The following is a 21,362-nucleotide window of genomic DNA, read 5'->3' as shown; positions in this document are numbered from 1 at the left end:
CACCAACATTAGGAGAAAAGAGAATGTCTACGTTTGGTTTTGACAGCGCTCTGTGACATGAGAATAGACTCACTTCATCCCGCCATGGTACCTTCTCAAACCCTAGGAAACACACATACGAGGAAAATTTGTGTACAGACCTTGGGCAGAGTCCTTGGCTTACGGCATCTGACTGAATCCTGTCCAAAGCCCCAACAAGGTGCAAAGATGGTTGATTAGATATAGCTTCTCAAGAATTGAGGTCAACCAGTTGGCCAGGCCTTGCTTCATTGGGTGGGCATTAACGGTCTCCAACTCCAGGTTTTCTCCCTTTCGGGGAGCAGGGCTGAGAAGAAAATTCACCCAAGTTGAGAAATAAGTGCCTGGAATTCAACTCAGCTGGTTCAAAAGATTCAAGCTTTAAAAAAAAAAAAAAATAGAAAAGGTCAACTCTTAAAAAAGAAAAAAGAAAAGGTCAACTCTTTCGACAACTACTATTTCTAAGGTCATGACAAATGGAGAAAAGTATTTAATGGGCATGAGGCAAATTGGCTTCTTTTAAAGTCTTATTTTTTTAAAGATTTTATTTATTTGACGGGGGGAGGGTAGTGAGTGCACAAGTATGGGGAGGGGCAGAGGGACAGGGAGAAGCAGGCTCCCTGCTCACACAGGGCTCCATCCCAGAACCCCGAAATCATGACATGAGCCAAAGACAGATGCTTCATTGACTGAGCCAATCCAGATGCCTCTTAAGTCTTACGTTTCAAGAATAGTTTTAGGTTCACAGCAAATTGAGAGGAAAAGTACAGGAAGTTCTTCTACAACCTCCAGTCCCCAATACAGGCACAGCTTCCCCCCATCCACATTCTCCATGAGATGGGACATGAGTTGCAAGTGTTGACCTTACATGGACAAACATAATCACCCAAAGTCCAGTGTCCATGAGGATTAACTCTTTGTACTGTGGAGTCTGTGGGTTTGGGACTCTGGTATGTCCACAACTCCACAGTGTACATTGGATTAACTCCTTGTAATGTGGAGTCGATGGGTTTGGAACTCTGATATGTCTGAAAGTCCACAGTGTCCATGAGGATTAACTCTTCGTACTGTGGAGTCTGTGGGTTTGGGACTCTGGTATGTCCACAACTCCACAGTGTACATTGGATTAACTCCTTGTAATGTGGAGTCGATGGGTTTGGAACTCTGATATGTCTGAAAGTCCACAGTATCCATGAGGATTAACTCTTCGTACTGTGGAGTCTATGGGTTTGGGACTCTGATATGTCCACAAGTCCACAGTGTACATTGGATTAACTCTTTGTGCTGTGGAGTCTATGGCTTTGGGACTCTGATATGTTTGAAAGTCCACAGTGTACATTGGATTAACTCTTCATACTGTGGAGTTTATGGGTTTGGGACTCTGATATGTCCACAAGTCCACAGTGTACATTGGATTAACTCCTTGTAATGTGGAGTCTATGGGTTTGGGACTCTGATATGTCTGAAAGTCCACAGTGTCCATGAGGATTAACTCTTCGTACTGTGGAGTCTATGGGTTTGGGACTCTGATATGTCCACAAGTCCACAGTGTACATTGGATTAACTCTTTGTACTGTGGAGTCTATGGCTTTGGGACTCTGATATGTTTGAAAGTCCACAGTGTACATTGGATTAACTCTTCATACTGTGGAGTCTATGGGTTTGGGACTCTGATACGTCTCAATGTCCACAGTCTACATTGGATTGACCTTGGTTTTGTGCAACCTCTGGGTTCAGACACATGTTTAATGATAGGGATTCACTGTAAATTTGCTTTCTGACTGAAAAGCATGGGGTTTACACAAGTTTAATGAAGCTAGTAGATGAACTGATGTGAATCCCAGATTTAATTTTGTTCTCTAGGTAGATAGGGACACCTTTCATGTGCAATGGCATCCTAAGGATGCTTTCAAAGGTGTGAGGGGTGGAAACCAGGAACATTCAGCCCTATCGGAGTCAGCAACCAGCAGGCATTTAAAAAAAAAATTGTAGTGAATTAACTAGCTGATGAATGAATTGTTTCATACCCACAGCCAAGTTTTGCAAACTTAAGGCATTGGAATCCTGTGGAGATCTTTAAAGATACTGATGCCCAGGACCTAGGCTAGATACTCCTCTTCATTGTCCAGTGGTGCATACTAAGTGTTAGGGCTTTTGAAATCTCACTGGGTGATACTGATGTGCACCAAGTTTGGGACGCTCTGTTCTGTAGAAGGAAAGAACAGAGAGACCCACTGATGCTGTGTGTGCATGAGGCACTAGCAAGTTGAACTTTACACATGCTGAAGTCACTGATGGCTTCTCATCAGCATTGCCGAGATTAACAGCACAGAGATCGGCAAATGCCCCACGTAGAGAATCTGGCAGTCTTTGCAGGACTGGGTTCCTCACGCAATCAGGATCATGAATCCCTTGATCCTAGTAAACCGATGGAGAAAAGAAGGCCAAGGGGTCACCATGGAGGACATTTGAGAGACCGAGGCTGGCTGGGCAACTTAGGACAGAGGGTCAGAGGACAAGGGCTTTCCTGGTGACCTGAAACACCAAAAGCCCATCACCCAAAGCTCATCTTTAATCTCCTGCTCACTGCTTATCCAAAAGGCATTGAAATCATTTTCTTAGAAGGTTCAGAACAGGGATGCCTGAGTGGCTCAGTCTGTGAAGCATCTGCCTTCAGCTCAGGTCATGATCTCAGAGTCTTGGGATCGAGCCCCATGTCGGGCTCCCTGCTCAGTGGGGAGTCTACTTCTCCCTCACCCGCTGCCCCTTTCCTGCTCACGTGTGCATACACTCTCTGTCTCAAACAAATAAATAAAATCTTAAAAAATAAAAAGAACGTGCAGAAGAGCAGAGAGTAGGCAGGATGCCACACACTTTTCTTGATTTTTTTTTTTACCCGAAAAACCAAAATGACCCAAGTTTGCTGCTATACCTAAGGGGCCCCACTGAGGTTCTCATTGGTTCTAGCCAAAATCCAGAGCCAAGAAGAGATTTACCAAGCCTACGCGTGTGTGTACGTACAACGCACATCCGTTTTCTGCATTATGTATGTGCGTCTGTCTGTAGATACGCTTCCGAAGTCTTTCATGTTACAAGAAGATGTTGGAGTGAGTATATATATAACAACAACCAGCCTGTTTCACTTTATCCCACTATTTTTAAACCAAAAGGTCCGCCCACAGTTCACATGAAAGCTACAAGACTGTTCTTGCAAAAATATCTATTCCAATCCTGTGGGGACGATGGAATGCGGCCAAGTCATTTTATCTTCATCAAAGACGGATTTTTTTTTTTTTTCTGCCCAGACATTGACCCGGTAAGAACCAACTGTTTTAGAACGTGGAGCTTGCTTTCAAGGCAAGACGCGTTCCCATTGTTTGTTTTCGATTTTCCGTGCTGAAAGGAGTGAACTTTTCTTGACAGCCCCTTGGGGCAGAGCGGAACATGGGCAGATGGTGCCAATAAGTGAGCGAAATGAATTAATACACGAGTCAAATAAATGTAAGTAAATAAATGAATTCATGCAGGAAAATCAGGGTTTGCCGCTATTCTGTGTCTTATCTTATACGCCCTCGAAGGATTACCTGAAGGAGGTGTATTCAGTTGGTTTTTCTGTAGAACTTAAATAACACTCTCTCCTCAAGCCATAGGGCTGGAAAGATGTGGAGTGTCATAGAAGTCAACCTGTAGAGTTGAAGGCACTGGTGTCTCAGAGGAACATCTCCCCAGTTCCCCTTCTGCTCCATGATGGTGGCCCCTACTGGGACCTTGAGAACAAGGAGCTTCGGAAACTCATCGTATGCTTGTGTCAAGGTATGCTCAAGGATAGTTCTCCTACATCAACCAAGACACATGGGAAAGAGTTTCTCCCAGTACCAGGTGATTTTTATTTTATATGATGGACACCATGTTGTGTTTTTTTTAACGGATCATGATTTCCTTCTAACTTTATCAAGATTTGCAGAGGAAAATCTGGCTCGTCCCCCTAGCAAAAGCACACACTTGTACACCTGCCAAAACTGCGTGTGTAAGGCAGTATTGCCTAGTGGTGACTAAACAAATCTACTCTTAAAGGCAGAGTCCTCTTGCCCCAAGGTCAACACGATCCACATTCACTTGAGGTTTGCATACACGTGTGTGCGATCATGTTTGTGTATTCCCGTCTCCTGAGATGCTCTGAGTCCATAAATCACCAACTATCCAAAGCCTCCCTTTAATTCTGTGCTCTGGTGACCCACCTTTAATGGCTATTTCTCTTTTCAGGGAAATTTGGCGAGCAAGCTTGTATGTGTAAAACTTTGCACCCTGGAGAGTAGTGAATGGAATTTCAAGTGTATATCATGAACATGGAGTGAGCCTTTTCTAGGAGGAGACTCAACATGGAAAATAGTTTTTTGTAACCATCTTTTATTGTTCCTCTAAATATCGAATTTCCCGTGAGCAATGTTGATGGTTTATATTTTCTGGTTGATGCTATTTGCATGACACGTAAGTCTGAATCCCAGGTTTTAAAGTAAGGAATCAACTCACTTAAAGGGAAGTGTTCAAAGCGTCCATCGGTTCCTTGAGTTTGTAAATAACCTTGAGCAATTATTGACTGCCTGTGCAATTCCCATTTTTCTCCCCCTCTCTGACTTCTCCCTCTCTTTTTTCCCCAGTGAAAAGTTATCCCAAGTAGGACAGACTCGATTCTGAGAGCTAAATTGGTTTTGGAGCTGTCACATCTCCCAAAGAGAACGTCCCAAAGTATGAGTGTAAGGTGGTATAATGTGACCTCTGAGTCACGTGGTTAAATGTTCAAGGAGTAATCACCATTTTAGATTGGAAAAAAAATTTTTTTTTTTTTTGCTTCCCTGCATTCTATGTAAATAATGTAGCAACAGGAACGTAAGGAAATCAGCCAATGTTAGCCATGCAACGGAATGGTATTTCCATCTGTTCTACTACACTGCTTCTCCCATTGGCTGTTTACTCATGGTCGCCCTCCAACTCATTCTCCCCTTGAAGCTACATTTCCTGGGAAGGGTAGAGTTGAAACGCTAAAGAAAACTTGCTCTGCCTAACCCTGCATGGCCGTGATCTCAGGAAGCTGAAACAGTAAACAGTAAGGACGGTGTTCCTCCTCTCGATTCCCCCATTAACGGCAAGATCTTGATTCTCATTGACATCATTATTTGGGGTCCAACAGCCCTCTAGAGTTTTGTGGTATTTTGCTAAGGCTGGCACAACAAAATGCCATCATCTGGGTGGTTAAACAACACATGTTTATGTCTCAGGGTCCTGGAGGGTGGGAGTGTGAGATCCAGGCGGGGCTGAAATTGAGAGACTGTGATCCAGGCAGGGCTGAGGCTGATTCCTCCTGAGGCCTCTCTCCTGGGCGTGTAGACCCCGTGTTCTTCCTGTGTCCTGACATGGTCAACCCTCTGTGCTGTCTGTGTCCTCATCTCTTCTTATACAGACCCTAATCCCATGGGTTTAGAATGCATCCTAGTGACCTCATTTTATCTTAATCCCCTCTTTAAAGGCCCCATGGCCAAATAGAGCCCCATGCTGAGGTCTGGGGGACTGAGAGTTTCAACATAGGGATTTGGGAAATGACATAATTTAGCCTTTCAAGAACGTTTTCACCATATATATTATGGTCCGTGCTTCCTTTATTTCCTTGGCCCAGAACTAAGATGTATGCACCCACCAACCCACACCTCCACCCACACACAGAGATGCAAACATTCATAACCTCTCAAGTGAATGATTTTGTTTTTAGATTTGAATATTCTACCTGGTTTCACCCCTGGGAGACACCAAGCCGCTAAGAACATCTTGATTTAAGATGGTCAGCAAACTATTACCACTTGCCAAAAGAGACTTTCTTTACCTCTTTTGTGGAAATCTTTGTAAGCTTTTTGGCATATGTTTTATGATCTTGAGGTTAAAGTCATTTTAGCTCTCCATAAATTCCACAGAAAGTGAGAATAATCATGGAAGCAAGATGTTGATGAAAAAAATTGTAATAGTAGGTACACCTGTTTCCCAGAAGACACTAATTCTGCTTCTTCCACTCTTGGGTAACATTTTGCAGAAGGAGAAACATTCCATTAGAATAAAAATGTATATGGACTCTCTCTGCTTCTTGGAGTTCCTGTTTAGCAGGTCAGGAAATCTGGAAAACCAATTCTCTGGCTGTTCAATTAATTATTGTGACAGAAATATGCATTTGTGCCTCTCGCCCCATCCACTTTTCAGAAGACAATCCAGTTTTAGAACAGAAATTTAAGCCAAGTTTTGTCATTACTCAATATCCAAGTAAAAAAAAAAAAAAAACACTCTAGGTTTTGAGTACAGGCCATTGCTAACTAACTTGATTTTCAGTATGTTAACAAAGATATAGTACCTAAGTGGCTTTCCAATTTTAAAGTTTCTCAGGATCCTACTAAGTTTTTAATTTAAGATCAGTTACTTTATTAGGGCACTCTCCCCAAGGTTATTCTGATTCCTCTTTGGAACTCCCAGACAGTTTGGGCTGGAATGGGTAGCTATGAACACTTGTGTCTGAGACCCCCCCTTATTTTATATATATGCTGCCCTGTCAGTGACCTGGTAAGAGGTCATTTGCAAACTTTTGCACTTTTGGTTTTCAAAACTAATAGCATCAAGAAAGATGAGATGAACTCACACAACTTAGTAGCAAGAAAGCAAACAACCCGATTAAAAAATGGGCAGAGGACATGAACAGGCATTTCTCCAAAGAAGACATCCAGATGGCCAACAGACACATGGAAAGATGTTCCACCTCACTCAGCATCAAGGAAATGCCAATCAAAACTACAATGAGATACCTCCTAACATTGGTCAGAATGGCTCAAGTCAGCAACACAAGAGACAGCAGGTGTTGGCAAGGATGGGGAGAAAGGAGAACCCTCCTGGGCTGTTGCTAGGAATGCAAACACGTGCAGCCACACTGGAAAATAGTATGGAGGCTCCTCAAAAACTTAAAAATAGAAATATCATACAACCCAGTAATTTCACTCCTGGGTGTTTTATCCTTTGGAATTTTATCCAGAAGAAACAGAATGTTTATGCCAAAGAGATATCTACTCCCATATGTTCACTGCAGCATTAGTCACAAGAGCCAAGACACGGAAACAACCTAAGTGTCCACTGGTGGAGGAATGGGTGAAGAACATGGGGTCCAAGTGCACGTTAGAAGATTATTTGGCCACGATAAAGAAGGAAATTCTGCCATTTATGCAACATGGTAGACCTTGAGAACATTTTACAAAGTTAGAGAAAAACACATACTGTATGATGTCACTTAACCTGTGGAATTTAAATACAAGTGAGACTCATAGAAACAGAGTAGAAACATGGTTACCAGGGATTGGGAATTAGGGGGGTGGAGGAAGATTGGACGGTATTTGACTCCCAGTTCTAAACCTCGAGGAGAGATTTTTCCCAGGCTTTCTGTTGGAGGTGAGCCTTTTCTCACTCTCAGAGAAATGATGAGGTTTTTGTTCTCTGTGGCGGAAAAGGAGGTGTTTTCCATTGAGGAGGGTGTCTTAAGTCTTGCTCTCCATCAAAAACAGAGCCCCAGCCAGAGACCTGGATGAGGTAGTTTATTTTGGAGGTTGTCCCAAGAAGATGGATGGGAGAGGAAGGAAAGGAAAGTGACAAAGGGACAGCTGGGCTTCAGTGCCCCCCGGGAACTCTGTCAACATTCTTATAGAAACACGTATCAGAACTGGCCCCACAAGCATGGGACATCCATGCTCCAAACACATTCCTGTTGGTTATTGATAAGCCAGAGAGTGTTCACCATGGTCTCCCTGCAAATTCTGAGCTTTGCACAAGCCCTGAGATGAACATGGGTGGCAACAGGTGCTGTGGGTACTATGTTGCCTGTGTGTATAGGAAAAGGGACACCATCTGACCCTGGAGTTGGCAGCCACCGAGGAGATGTGCCATGGACAGTGTATACCAGCCCTATGGGAGTTTCCAAGGGCAGGAAATGAAGACAGAAACATCAGCGTCCATCTAAACATTTCTTTCATGTACGCTGGAGGCAACCGAGAGAAGGTCGATGCCATTGCACAGGGAATGGTGCATTTGATAAAGGAAGTCATGGTTGATGCCAACTGATAGAATTTATGTTTTCTAGAAGGTTTAAGGAGACATCATTGGCTGACACAGCAGCAGGCATATTGGGGTCTTAGCGGGAAGGGGACAAGATGGAAAATATTAATTTTGGAATGGGATGAGAAGGGTCCTGAGGCAGGGGTGTGCAGAGACTGGTACCACACAGAAACGAGCTTGAGGGTGTGCTTTTCCTCCAGCCACAACCAGATCAGTGGCATTTCCAGACTGGGTTTAAGCAAGGTTACTGTGGAGTCCCATCAGCAGAGCGAGAATTTCTGAGCTAAGGGTGTCTGCAAGGTAGTAACCACAGCTCTCAACCATGCAACTGAACGTGGGAGGTGGAAATAAAAGCAGGTCAGTCAATTTACAAGCACTGTGATCGCATGCAAGGAGGAGCCTAGGAGGAATGACCCAGACCTTGAGAGCTTAAAGATCTGCATTCTGGAAGCCAGTATTTCAAACTGGGATTGGGTCTGACCAATGTCACGTGACTGCAGACAAGGACAGTTCAGACAGGTGAAGGAGAACACGGCTTGGGATGCAGTAGATCAAAGCCACGTGGGACTTTCACAGACTTCACAAGTATTAGAGTTGTCATTATCCACCTCAAAGATCCCTTGCATTCCGTCATAGTAAGTTGGCTCAGAGAAACCATAAAAATAGCGGGATGCATTTCTAAGTGACCAGAAAGAGGAGAGTCTGTTTTCTTCATTCCCCCAGCTTTGGGGGCAGGTCTCCTTTTATATTTAACTGTAAGTCTCTTTTCCTATGCCTGTAAGATGATATATTTTTCTTCGTGAAAATACATAAATTGAGGACGACGGCACTGACATCTGAGATCACAAAAATACTTTAGGAAGAGAAAGCTTGCTAAATTATTACTTTTTGGATGTGCCTTTGGAACTAAAAGGTGGGGGTGGGCAGGGGAGATCAAGTCAAGCCAAAAGCTAAAAAAAAATAAAATAAAATAAAGGAGAAAGGAATGATGAAAATTTAAGCATTTGGACTCCATTTACAATAAATGAAGGCACATGCCTTTCAACAAATCCAGTTCTTAGAGAAATTACTTTCCCTTTCAGAGTGTTTTTAAACAGAAGGAGCAAAAGGCAAGAGTGTATGCATTGTAGGGTCACTAGGGATGACTCTACGGTTGACCTACCTGCTCAGTCTTTGGGAGTTCAATGGCTTCACATGATAGAGTCCACATGAAGTGTTATTAAAAATGTAATCGCAGTAAACATATTCTCCTGGTACATGGTAGTTACACCTCAAAAGGACCAGAAAGTCTGCTGCTGTAGGCACAAATGCCCTTTGAGGTGCTCAAGGGTGCTTAATGGGGAGCCCTACCCACCTAAGGTGCTTCAGGGAGATCCCACAAAATATATCATTTTTCCTTCTACCAACTTTCCACCCAACCATGCATGGATGGATGCCACACGCAGAACCAGCCTGGGCCATTGCCCAAATCTGGAGATCGGTCATCGCCTTTGGGACTACAAAGTGAGTCCAGTAGGAGTTTGAAACTCTCTGACCCTCTTCAGATATGGACCCTTCTCAGTCTTGTTCTACACAAAGCAAAGCCATCTGGGCTCCATGGCAGATGGTGTTGTAGTCTGCAAAAGCCGCAGTAACAAAGCTGCATCTCCCCGAATGGGGATGAAGATAAGAAAGTGATTTCCTGGGGTGTTGCTATAAATGACAGATGACTCCTAGAGCTTTCGGAACATGATAGGTGTCCAGTAAAGGTTTGACGTCGCTTGGTAGAACGGGAATGTTCTTTTCTCTCCATAATCCTCACCACCCCTCCCCCCCCGAATATCCTTGTCAGATAAAACTGGGAGAAGGGATTTTAAAAATTAAATAGTTTAGGGGCGCCTGGGTGGCTCAGTCGTTAAGCGTCTGCCTTCAGCTTAGGTCACGATCCCCGGGTCCTGGGACTGAGCACCGCATGGGGCTCCCTGCTTGTCAGGAAGCCTGCTTACCCTCTCCCTCTCCCCCTGCTTGTGTTCCTGCTCTCACTGTCTTTCTCTCTGTGTCAAATTAAAAAAAATACAATCTTTAAAAAAAATAGTTTAGTCTGAGGTTTTCTTCAATGGTAAGCTTTGCCATTGGCTGTGGGCGGGTGTGACCCAGAGCTGGCTCAGGAGTGTTGGTAAGAAGCAAAAAGAGCCATTGTGTTGGTGGCATTTTAAGGATGTTTTTCAGTGGGTGACAAGAGAGAGGATAGCATCATGCACAGATTGCAAACTGACAGTCAGTCTTAAGGGGCTGAGTGGCAAGTCCCATGTGGGGAGGTTACAAGATACAGGGCTGCCAATTAATTGTGCAATGTGCCAGCAGGGATCTGTGCTAATGAGGACAAATATTTGAAAATATGACACGTTAAGCTCTGCTTGTCAGGGGCTTGTGGGGACGTGGCTTGCGGTGCATCTGGATGGAAAGGGGATTTTCCTTCATTTCTGACAAACGTCTTTCAGAGCCCTGCAGACACCTGGATGAAGATACAATGAGGATAGTTATTTGGTAAGAAAGAAACTCACCGTATGTTTTAATTTTTTTTAAATTTGATTTCATTTCACGTTTATTTTGTACAACTCTTTTTTTATTATTATTGTGGGAAAAATAACACAAAGCTGACCATTTTACCCACTTTGGAAAGCACAGCTCAGTAGCTTTAAGCACCTTTACACCATGGCACAACCTTCCCAACCATCCATCTCCAGAACTTTCCATCTCACCAAGCTGAAGCTCTGCCCCCTTGAACACTACCTCCCCACCCCTGTCCTCAGCCCCCAGAACCCATCCTTCTACTTTCTCTCTATGGATGCAACTCCTCTAGGGACCCAACATACACAGAATCACACAGGATTTGTCCTTCTGTGTCTGACTTTTGTCACTGAGCACCATGTCCTCAAGGTCCATCCATGTTGTAGCAGATACTGAATACCTTTCCTTTTCAAGGCTAAGTCATGTTCCATTTTATGCATGGACCACATGCCATATATCCATCCATCCACCCATCCATCGATCCATCCATCCAATCATCCATCCATCCATCATCCATCATTCCATTCATCCATCATCTTATCTATATATCCACCCACCACCATCCATGTATCTATCCATTCATTCATTCATTCATCCATCCATCCATCATATGTATCTTCTATCTATCTCTCCATCCATCCATCCATCCATCCATTCATGGACAGTTGGGTTTCTTCCACTTCTGGGCTATTGTGAATCTTGCTGCTGTGAACACAAGTGTGCAACATCTGTTAAGTCCCTGCTTTCAACTCTTTAGATAAATGCCCAGTCCTGGAATTGCTGGATCATATGGTCATTGCATGGCATAAAGTATTCTAAATAAACTTGCACCAATATGCTTCTTGATAAATTATGTTTTCGTGGCTCCAAGTTTAGGATTACATAATTCCGAATATTTATAGCAGGGACCACAGAACTCTGTTCTTTCCTTCACAGCTGAGCAAAAAAACATATTCATCTTTTCTTTTTTTCATAGAAAATTTATTGTTTCTTAAAATCTATATGGAGCTGAGGTCAAAGTCAGGTTTTATTAAGGGAGGTATTAGGCTTACTAAAAAGGTGGTCACACAGACATGGGAGAAACAGTGTTTAAAGGATATAGTTGAATGAGGAAGCAATTTCAGTTATCCACTAATTATTCCTGTTTTCCTCTTCTTCTTCTTTTTCTTCTATTTCCAGAGACTTTTATACAATCTTGTGAATGTCCTCTACCCACTAAAGGTCGGCCATCAATCCCCCTTTATGAAAAACCAGTCTGCAAAAAATCCCCTGTGGCTGAAATTTTGACATGGGGTAGCATGTCTGATCCAAATATGTTTCATGTTCTTCCTGGCTACTTGGTTACATATGAAATGGTTATTTTCTCACTTTGAGAAAAGAAGCCAAGATCCCTTTCATGAGGAGATCAGTGGAAACAAAGCTCAATACCGTTTCATGTCCACCACCCTCCACCTCTGATACCATCTACAGATGATCTGGTAACTTGTGGGTTCATTTTTATTTATTTTTATTTTTTTAAAGATTTTATTTATTTATTTGACAGAGAGAGATCACAAGTAGGCAGAGAGGCAGGCAGAGAGAGAGGAGGGGGGAAGCAGGCTCCCCGCTGAGCAGAGAGCCCGATGCGGGACTCGATCCCAGGACCCTGAGATCATGACCTGAGCTGAAGGCAGTGACTTAACCCACTGAGCCACCCAGGTGCCCTTGTGGGTTCATTTTCTAAGGACTGACATTGTGACAGATGATAATTGGATGCATTAGTTATAGCACCCTTGACCTCAGAGGGAGGGATCGTTTATCTATGAAGACATTTGTTTCCAATATAAATGTTACATTCCTAAATAATCATAAAAAAAAGAAAAGAAAAAGGGTCAAAAAGTTACAAAATTTAAAGAAAATAGAATTTAGTGATGGGATGCGGGGAAGAGTTCAGTCTTCTGAAACAGTAGGTATGTGTGTTCTAATCCCATGGCCAGACTCCAGTGGGACAAAGTCTTAAGTAAGCTTTACTGTCATCACCTCTCATTGCTTTCTCTATGCCATAGAATGATCATAAAAGTAATAGGTGATCAAGTTGAAGGTTTTTGGAGATTTTTTAAGTGTACTGAAATAGATGGCTCCTGTGTTTACTAGTTTTACCTCTCAGCCCTTAAAACACACCCAACAGAAGAGGCTGCCCTACCACATCCAGAACTAGCCTGCTTAGAATGAAATCTTCCTTTCTAACTTCAGTTGAAGTATGTTTCAGAATATGTAAATGGATAAAATATTCTCTAGCTAATCCCCCTCTGTTTTTGTTTTTGTTTTTTAATGTCTTCAGGTAGAACCAAGAAATAAGAATCCATCTCCTAGGCCAAAATATCAGGATGAGAACAAAGAAGACTCAGAACCAGAGTATATGTGGATTACCGTAATAAAATTAGCCATTTCTTGGAGGGAAAACAGTAAGACATATGCATGGAATGTCATGGATTTTATAAATGGTGGACATCTGTGTCTGGAATCAAGAGCCAAAACGCTCCCTTGTATTTCCAGTGAAAGTGCTGTCTCTTCCCTTGACTGATAGTGCAGGTGAATGTGGCAGACCGTATTTTCCTGTTTAGGTCTTCCCTATACTGACATGTGTTTGAATTGTGTCTCCCAGCCTATTATAATTTTGGTAAAATATATCGGACGGGATTGTAAGGTGGAGAACTTGGAAGTTCAATATTCCATAAGGCTAGGAGGCCACAAGGATAGGAGTAAATCAAGTGAAGGATAAAGTCTGAGACACCACCACATTTTTGGTTGGCTTTCTTTGTTTAGGACATAGCATCTATCAGACTTTTATGATCTGGACTCTCTGCTTCTCCAAGTCCACACCTAGAGCTCAGCCATAGTGTTTTTCCATTTTTGTACCCAAAACAGAAGAAATGCAGTTTTGCATGCTGTCAACACATTGCGTTGTTTGAAACTCCTTCCAAAGTAGAGTGGGAGTGTCTGATCATCTCCTCCATGTTGGTGTGTTGCAAATCCAAACTGGTGATGTACCTGTTTACTGACACTCAATGGGAATCTTACAGAGGCACTTATTTGAGAGTGACACCTGCACGTTGTTGTATGAGGAAAGAGGGAATCACAGTCATTTCCCTGGGTGACCAGAGGAATATGTTCGTAAGCAAATGAGTTTCACAGAGAATGATACATATCTGTATTAGGATCCTTACCGTAAGGATCGACCAAATAAATTTATGGCTTAAGGTATGCTTATATTTTTTTGCTCATGGTGGATTGTTTTGTTTTGTTTTGTTTGTTTTGTTTTGTTTTTGTTTTTGTTTTAATGTGGGGCTGGAATTCAGGATACTGAAATCAAGAGTGACGTGCTCTACTGACTGAGCAAGACAGGCATCCCAAAGTATGGTTGTATATATATATTGGATATATAAGTTACATATAAATGAAATATTAGCAAACAATTATCTATAGTTTAATGTGTGAATATATGTCTATATTTAATCTATGCTTATATTTTAAATGTGGGTTTTAAATAAACCTTTAAAGGGTAAAGGGTAAAGTGAGCAGAATCTTCAAGAAAAAAAAAAAAAACACCTAGTCTTAGCAGAAGCCAGGAGCAACATAAATTGATTATTCAGATGTCTTTTCTCTTTTACCTTGGCACCGACATTGGATTTTATGAAAGACACAGCCCGGGAGCAACAACCGCCAAAGGCATCCCTTTCGTTGTGTCTTTCCACCAAAATGTCAGTGCTCATCAGTAATATAATTTGTGGAATGGGATATTATATTATAAACACACTATCCTGTGGTTCTGAAAACCACAAAGTAAGCTCAGACTCCTGTCCAGGGAGAGGAAGGACGAAGCCCAAAGAATTCAGGTTGAAAGGAGTTAGTGTTGTTTTGTGGCACAGTGTGCTTTAAATCTTCATTCACCAGCGGAAGCTGCAAAGGTGAGAGCCTTACCATGGGATTGTCTCCACCCTCCCACGCTAGTGATGGAAGGGAGCCTTGTAGTTTCTAGTTCTCTCCAACTCACATGGCAGCTGGGCATTTGCTGATTGTCTCCAGGAAGGGAGGTGTGCTTCCAGCACTCATGGTGACCACCTCTAAGGACTGTATTGACTAGAAGGACAATGACCTCTCCAAAGATCTACCAAGGGTACACACATGGGCATGAAGAGGCCGCCAAAATCTCGCTGCAGGACAGAGCGGGAGACAGAACAAAGTCAAGAGTTTTCAGGTGGAGGGAAAAAAACCTCAACCCAGGTGGCTCCTCATTTCCACGTGTATGCAGAACAAAGCTGGTTCTCATATTGGCAACTCCTTGGGGAGAAAGGCTGGGTGCTTGGGTCATTCTCTTCCAATCTGAGTGAGTTTTCTTCATCTTCCCAAGTCAGATGAAGTCAAACTAAAAATACAGGAAGAAAAGTAAGCTCAGAGTTTCCAAACTCAAGATACCTGGCTCCAAAAAGAGTATTCCTGGTTCCCTTAAAGACCATGGGCAGTTGATAAGCTTAGGATTGGGAAAAATCACTAACATTTGTAGTGTCGAGTCCCATAGGATTAAAGTGGATAATATCTTTATAGTACCTTTTGTTCTCAAGTCATTTTATATGGTCTGAATTAAGGTCACTGTAGTGTGCCTGTGGTAGACTTAACATCATAAGAATTCCCATCTCTGTCCTTCTCTTCTTGAATTTTGTCAAGTTCTTGGATCTTCATTGAGGATGTGTGAGTGTATGTGTGTGTGTGTGTGTGTGTGTGTGTGTGTGTGTGTGAAGAAAATAGTTAACAGAACTTTGTTGAGGGCTTTGCTTGAGATAGAGCAAAAGGCAGTTCCTAAAATCCCAGCGTATGGTGGGTCCTAAATGAAGGTTAGTTCTCACTCCTTTCTTACAGAACCACTAAAATGTGTGTCTGTTGTAAGAATGGAGAAAGAGATGAGACTCAGCAGGAATGTGTATACTAACATGAGTTTATCAGATCAGCCATTGTGTATTTGGGATGGGTTGCCTAAGGCAGGGGAGGAAAGAGCATGGGTCTCCCCTCTGCGTCACAGGACAGGAAGTGGGCACCTCACAGTATGTTGCCAGCAAAGAGAAAAGCAGTTTAACTGGGGGTGGCTTTAGAGAAAGAAAAGTGGGTCCCATGGGGTCCTGGATGGAAAAGGGAATGCAGATATGGAGTAAGTTAGAAGGACCCTGTTCAGTATGTTAAGAACTTTAAAGCAGGAGAGAGAAATCTAGTGAATTGGAATGCCTGGGTCTAGCCATGGAAGGAAACATGTAATCCCAAAGGGTTAGCACACAACCCTTGCTCCAGGCTCTGCTTTTACAGAATCCAGAGGGAGTTTGTCAGTGGTAGCCAGCACAATCCATCATTCTTAAGATTCCTTGAGATCATAGACACATACTGCTTCTCACCTGTCTGACCCATTATAGGTCCTCAAGATAAGTTGGGTCACCAGAAGAACCTAGAATCCATGCACGAGAATTATTTGACTTTTATGAGTGCCTTTCGGGATTTTCAACCGTTATTATGTTATGACCATAGCAACTGGTTGAGAAAGTTCTTTGCCAAGGAGAGGTCATTTGAAGGTGACAAGGATGATGTTTTGAGGATTCTAGCTACATTGACAGAAGTTCCTGTGGGTAGGAAAAGGGAAGATAAGGATGTCAAAGCACATCCATATCCGACTTGACTTGCTTTGCCGTGTTGGTTTTGGCCCTACTTGGGGTTCCTGGAAGAAGTTCTAAAAACAGAGGGATTGTTACTAACATATTTTCCCAACCTATTTCTAAGCTTATATTTTTCTAAGATATTTCTGAGTTATTTCTAAGCTTATATATTTCTAAGCTATGAAAGAGGTGACATTAAACCACAGAGGTCCTGGGCATGTAATATCTTATATACAATGGGGAAGGCTGAGTACAGGGCATCATGGGTCACTTGAAATCGGGTTGTTCTGGAATAATCCTTTTATATGGCTGTGGAGGTCCCAACGACCACATGGGGGAATGTTGTGGGCTCTACTGAAGTCAGTGCCAGGAATGTCTGCACTCCAGAGGCATGGAGAAGAATAAAACCAGAGAAGAAACACCACTGTAGGACTCCCACAGCCTGAAATTTTTCATCATCGTGAACGTTAATACATGAAGTAAAGCAAAACAAGACAAAAGAAGACCCTAGTAAGATAAATATATATTTGACCATAACCACTGAGTACATGCTTCTGATCAAAATTAAAATGATTTTTGCCAACAGGTGATAAACACATTGCTCTTGAAAAACTTTCATAATCCAGAAATCAATAATACTTGAAAGAATTCAGACTCTATCCTGATCAATATATTTTTTTAAATATTTGTAATGAAAACAACTTGAGAGATGGAAAGAGAGTTGATATTTGTGTATTCATCTTGAAACTGGTACATTTATAAACAGAGTCTTCAGATCTGACTGAAAGATGTACATTTACTAAACAAATGCGATTCAACACTTGTCCATAACTCAAATCACTTTAAAAAATGTCACCGAGGCACAGACATATGACCACATTTGCTATTAAAAAAAATCCACATTCTTCATTTCATTCCTTGTGAAACTGACTCCAAAATAAAATCCTTTAAAAATGGTTTTTTGAAAAAAAAATAAAAAATAAAATAAAATAAAAATGGTTTTTTGAAAACTTTTTACATACTTAATTCTGATGACTAAGAGTCAATAAAATAATTTAAGCTGTGTTTCTACAATGTACATGTATTTTACGTGACCTCATTGTTCACTTTAAATATCTCATCATTTTATTCACCAATTATACATCTAGAAGGGCACATTGAGGTCAGGGGAAGCCAAGCCTTAAATATCTTTTTTTTTTTTTTTTTCAGTTTTATGTGAGAAGTTCAGCTAGCAGGAAAATGACTTACAATGCATGCCTACAACATGAAGATGTTTGCTCCATAAAGACAAGGGGGTCCTGGGACATCTGAGGACACTTCAAGATCAATGGACTCAACTGTGACCATCTTCCCAGGAGAAGGCAGAGACACCCAGAAATGACTTGTGGGAGAGGTCCACGTTCTCCTATGTGCATGGACAGAAACACAGTGAGAACTAGCAGGAGGGAGTTCACTGTTTCACAACGCATAATGCTGATTCTCACAGCCTTTGACAAGGTGGGTATTGAGTTATCTTGCTTTTGATAAAAGTTCTCCATAGGGGCACCTGGCTGGCTCAGCTGGTAGAGCACACAATTCTTGATCTTGGAGTTGTAAGTTTGAGTCCCATGTTGGGTGAAGAATTTACTTAAAAATAAAATCTTAAAAAAAAAAAAAAATGACCATAATGAAATGAAGAGTTTCCCAGACCTAGGAGCTGGTCAGGGATGCAAACCATGCTCTGATGGATTCCTACCCTCAGCTCTGAAGATTGCCATGTTCCCACCAGGCCTGCCTCCCTCAGTGGAAGGAATGACCGAGTCCTCCCGGAATGTGCAAATGTAGCTCCCAAGTCTCCCTGACCCACGCCAGAGTAGGTGTTTTTGATATTGAGTCTTAAAGGTTCATGCATTTGCCTACACTTTGTGTTGCTAACTACTTACCGGTATGAGGTGAGGCATGTCCCCAGGTCCCTCCCCGTCTGTGACAAACAGCGGCTTAGCAGAGCCACTCAGTGAACACTAACAATGTAGGGACATTTATCTGTGGTCTCCCTCCTGGATTTTTCCTCCGTTCCTCCCTTTACTGGTATCGCCCAATTGAATGACAGTCTTGGAAGAGTTACCAGAGAAAAATGCAAGTGTGTTTTTGGTTTCCTTTGGCATGCATCAAATAATTTTTCTACTCCCCCGTAATGATTACAAGAGAGGGAAGGGTTGCATTCTTTGAGGAAGACAAAAATAAGGAGTGCTTATTTCAGTGTGTCTGTGAAAAATGGCATTCCTGACGCAGATGGTAGCTTTGCTAAAGGAAAAATATGTACCATACCCTCCTCTCCAAGCAGAAGCTGACTTGGGATCCCCTAAAATCCATATATTGAAGCCTTAACCCTTGTTACCTCTGAATGGGACTGCATTTGGAGGTGGGGTCTTTACAAAGAGGTAACTGAATCAAAAGGGGTTATGAGGGTATGTCCTGATCCCATAGGAGTGGGGTCCTATAAGAAGATGGGGTGAGGACACAGACACACAGAGAGGGATGACCACGTGAGGACACGGGGAGATCACAGCACCTACACACTCAGGAGAGAGGTCTCCAGAGAAACCAGTCTTGGCCCCACCTGGATCTCAGACTTCCAACCTCCAGGACCAGGAAGGAATACTGTGTGTTGTTGCCACTGGCCAGAAAATGGTGGTTGTCATAGCAGCCCTAGTGAACTCATACATCCCCCTGATAAATAGCAAGATTCTGCATTTCTTCCTCATAATTTGCATTGGCCCAGCACACAGCTGCACACACACACCTAATGAAAGGGGCTGTTGAGGATGCCTGAGTGCCAGTTTGCTCTCAGCCCACACATACTTGCTGAACCCCAATACCACCCGGGGCCCCTCACTCTGGGTAGAACCCGTTCCCATGGTCCTCACCTCACCAAGGCTCTCCAGGCCCTGATTCCCTTCCTATCTCCTCCCCCATTTTCCAGCGCACTTTTTCATGGAAGTTCCCAGAGTCTCCTAGACTTGCTGGTTTTGATCATCATTTCCATAAGGACAAAGCATGTTGAGTGTCTTTTCATGGGCGTGTCGGTCATTGGTAGGTCTCTTTTGGAGGAATGTCTATCAAGACCTCTGCCCATTGTCTAATTGGGTTGTGAGTTTGGTTGGTTTTCCTTAAGTGGTAGGACTGGTTGTATATTCTGGATTTGAATTCCTTCTCAGATGTATGATTGACAAATATTTTCTCCCATTCTTTGGTTGCCTGATTTGAGGTCATAGCCAAAACATTATTATAGCTTTTCAAACCCTCCCCCCATTTTTTTTTTTTTCAAGTCAAGCTGATGTGCATTCAGGGTAGAAAATACAAGAGTCAATGGGTCTCTCCAAGCCCAGGAATTCCTGGCCCTGGCATCTGAGTCTAATGGCACTTTTGGTCACATGCTCTGCTTCTGCTCTTTTTCTGCTTGTCTCTGCCCAGAAGACGGCATCCCCCATGAGGCAGCCAGGCAAGCCAGTTTTGCCAAAGGCACAAAAGAACTGGTCACCACCAGCTCTCCCTTCATCTCCAGAAGTGAGTCAACTACAGATGTCCTAACCACAGACCTTGCCTGCAGCTCCCTGGGTCAACCACACCAAATTCTCCAAGGGTCGCTTTAGGAAAGTTCCCCACATTTTCGTCTTATATTTTCCCAGTATTCTTTTTTTTCTCCTGGAGAAATATAAAATTCTGCACCCCTGGTGAGACTCTTTTCGTTTCTTAGACAAGCGTGTGATTGCAAAACCTCCATTTCCAAGGGGTCATGCTTTTCCCCACCCCTGTGGGTGGTGACGTTCAGAGATTTTGCATGAACTATGCGAATACCCCTGGAGAGGGCTTTTGGAAAGGAAGGTGACAGATAATGCTGCTGAAGGACCTCCCACCTCCTATCAAGTGTGTGCAGACTGGGCAGGTCTTCAGCCTTTGCCGGCACTTTCCAGACCGGTTACGTCACCACCCTGGAAGGACTGAGCCACAGCAGTCAGCCCAGAGGCGCAGAGCAGAGCACCACATGCCTCCAAGATGATAAATCTCACAGAGATAGTGCTTGAAACCTGAGCCCTCTGCCCACACCATTCCAGGTCTGGGCTTATTCCTGTAAGGGATTTTCTTTTAAAGATCATTTCCCTGTTGAGACAGGGGCATCTCGTGCAGCTATCCCTGAGTGGCCTCACTAAATAAATGACCATGATGATTTTCCTCCATTCCTCCTTACAGAGCTGACTTGCATTACCCTGAAATCTGTGTCTATAGGAAGAACATGGTTTAGGGTTATACTCTTGTGTGGGAGCAGAACATCCACTAACCTTTTGGGTGTGAGTTTAACCGTATGTAACATTTGGAAGTGCATAGGATCTGCTTCAGAGGTCACAGTGAAGTTTGGAAGGGTCATGCTTGCAGGTGATAGACAACGGAGTTCAACACACTGTGCATGTGTGTGTGCTTACGAAACAGTATACACGCTTAGGCTACAGTAATCAGGATATACGTGAAGATATCCAACATAATTTTAGTGCTCTGTGGAGAAAGCCTTTGCCAGCAGACATCATGTAATATTTATAGATGAAACACATTATTTTGGAAGAGTTTCTTGCATGCATTTTGAGACAAGGTCTCTGGGCCTTTAAGCAACTTCACATATATCTGTTGGAATTTTAGACCAGAAACACTTTTTTTCCCACCTCTTGGAAACATGTTTGAAGGTGTGGTGTTACTTGGGATTTATTTTCACATAAGCTTCAAACTGTCATATGGGACCGATTCAAAAGCCTCCGTTCCCAACCTAAAACCAAATGCCATTGATATGTGGTTAACTACACACACGAGACATTTTAGTGAGTTGGATCTCTTCATTGTTATTCGAAACTGCAGCTTATGGTGTGAGAAAAAATATACACCAACACATGGACACCAACACTTACGCAAGCACAAACACACGTGCATCGTAAACTCATACAGAAACACACACGTGCATAT

This window comes from Mustela nivalis (genome assembly GCF_964662115.1).
Source record: "Mustela nivalis genome assembly, chromosome: Y".
Taxonomy (NCBI): domain Eukaryota; kingdom Metazoa; phylum Chordata; class Mammalia; order Carnivora; family Mustelidae; genus Mustela; species Mustela nivalis.
The sequence above is the reverse complement of the archived record's forward strand: the minus strand, read 5'-3'. Positions refer to the sequence as shown.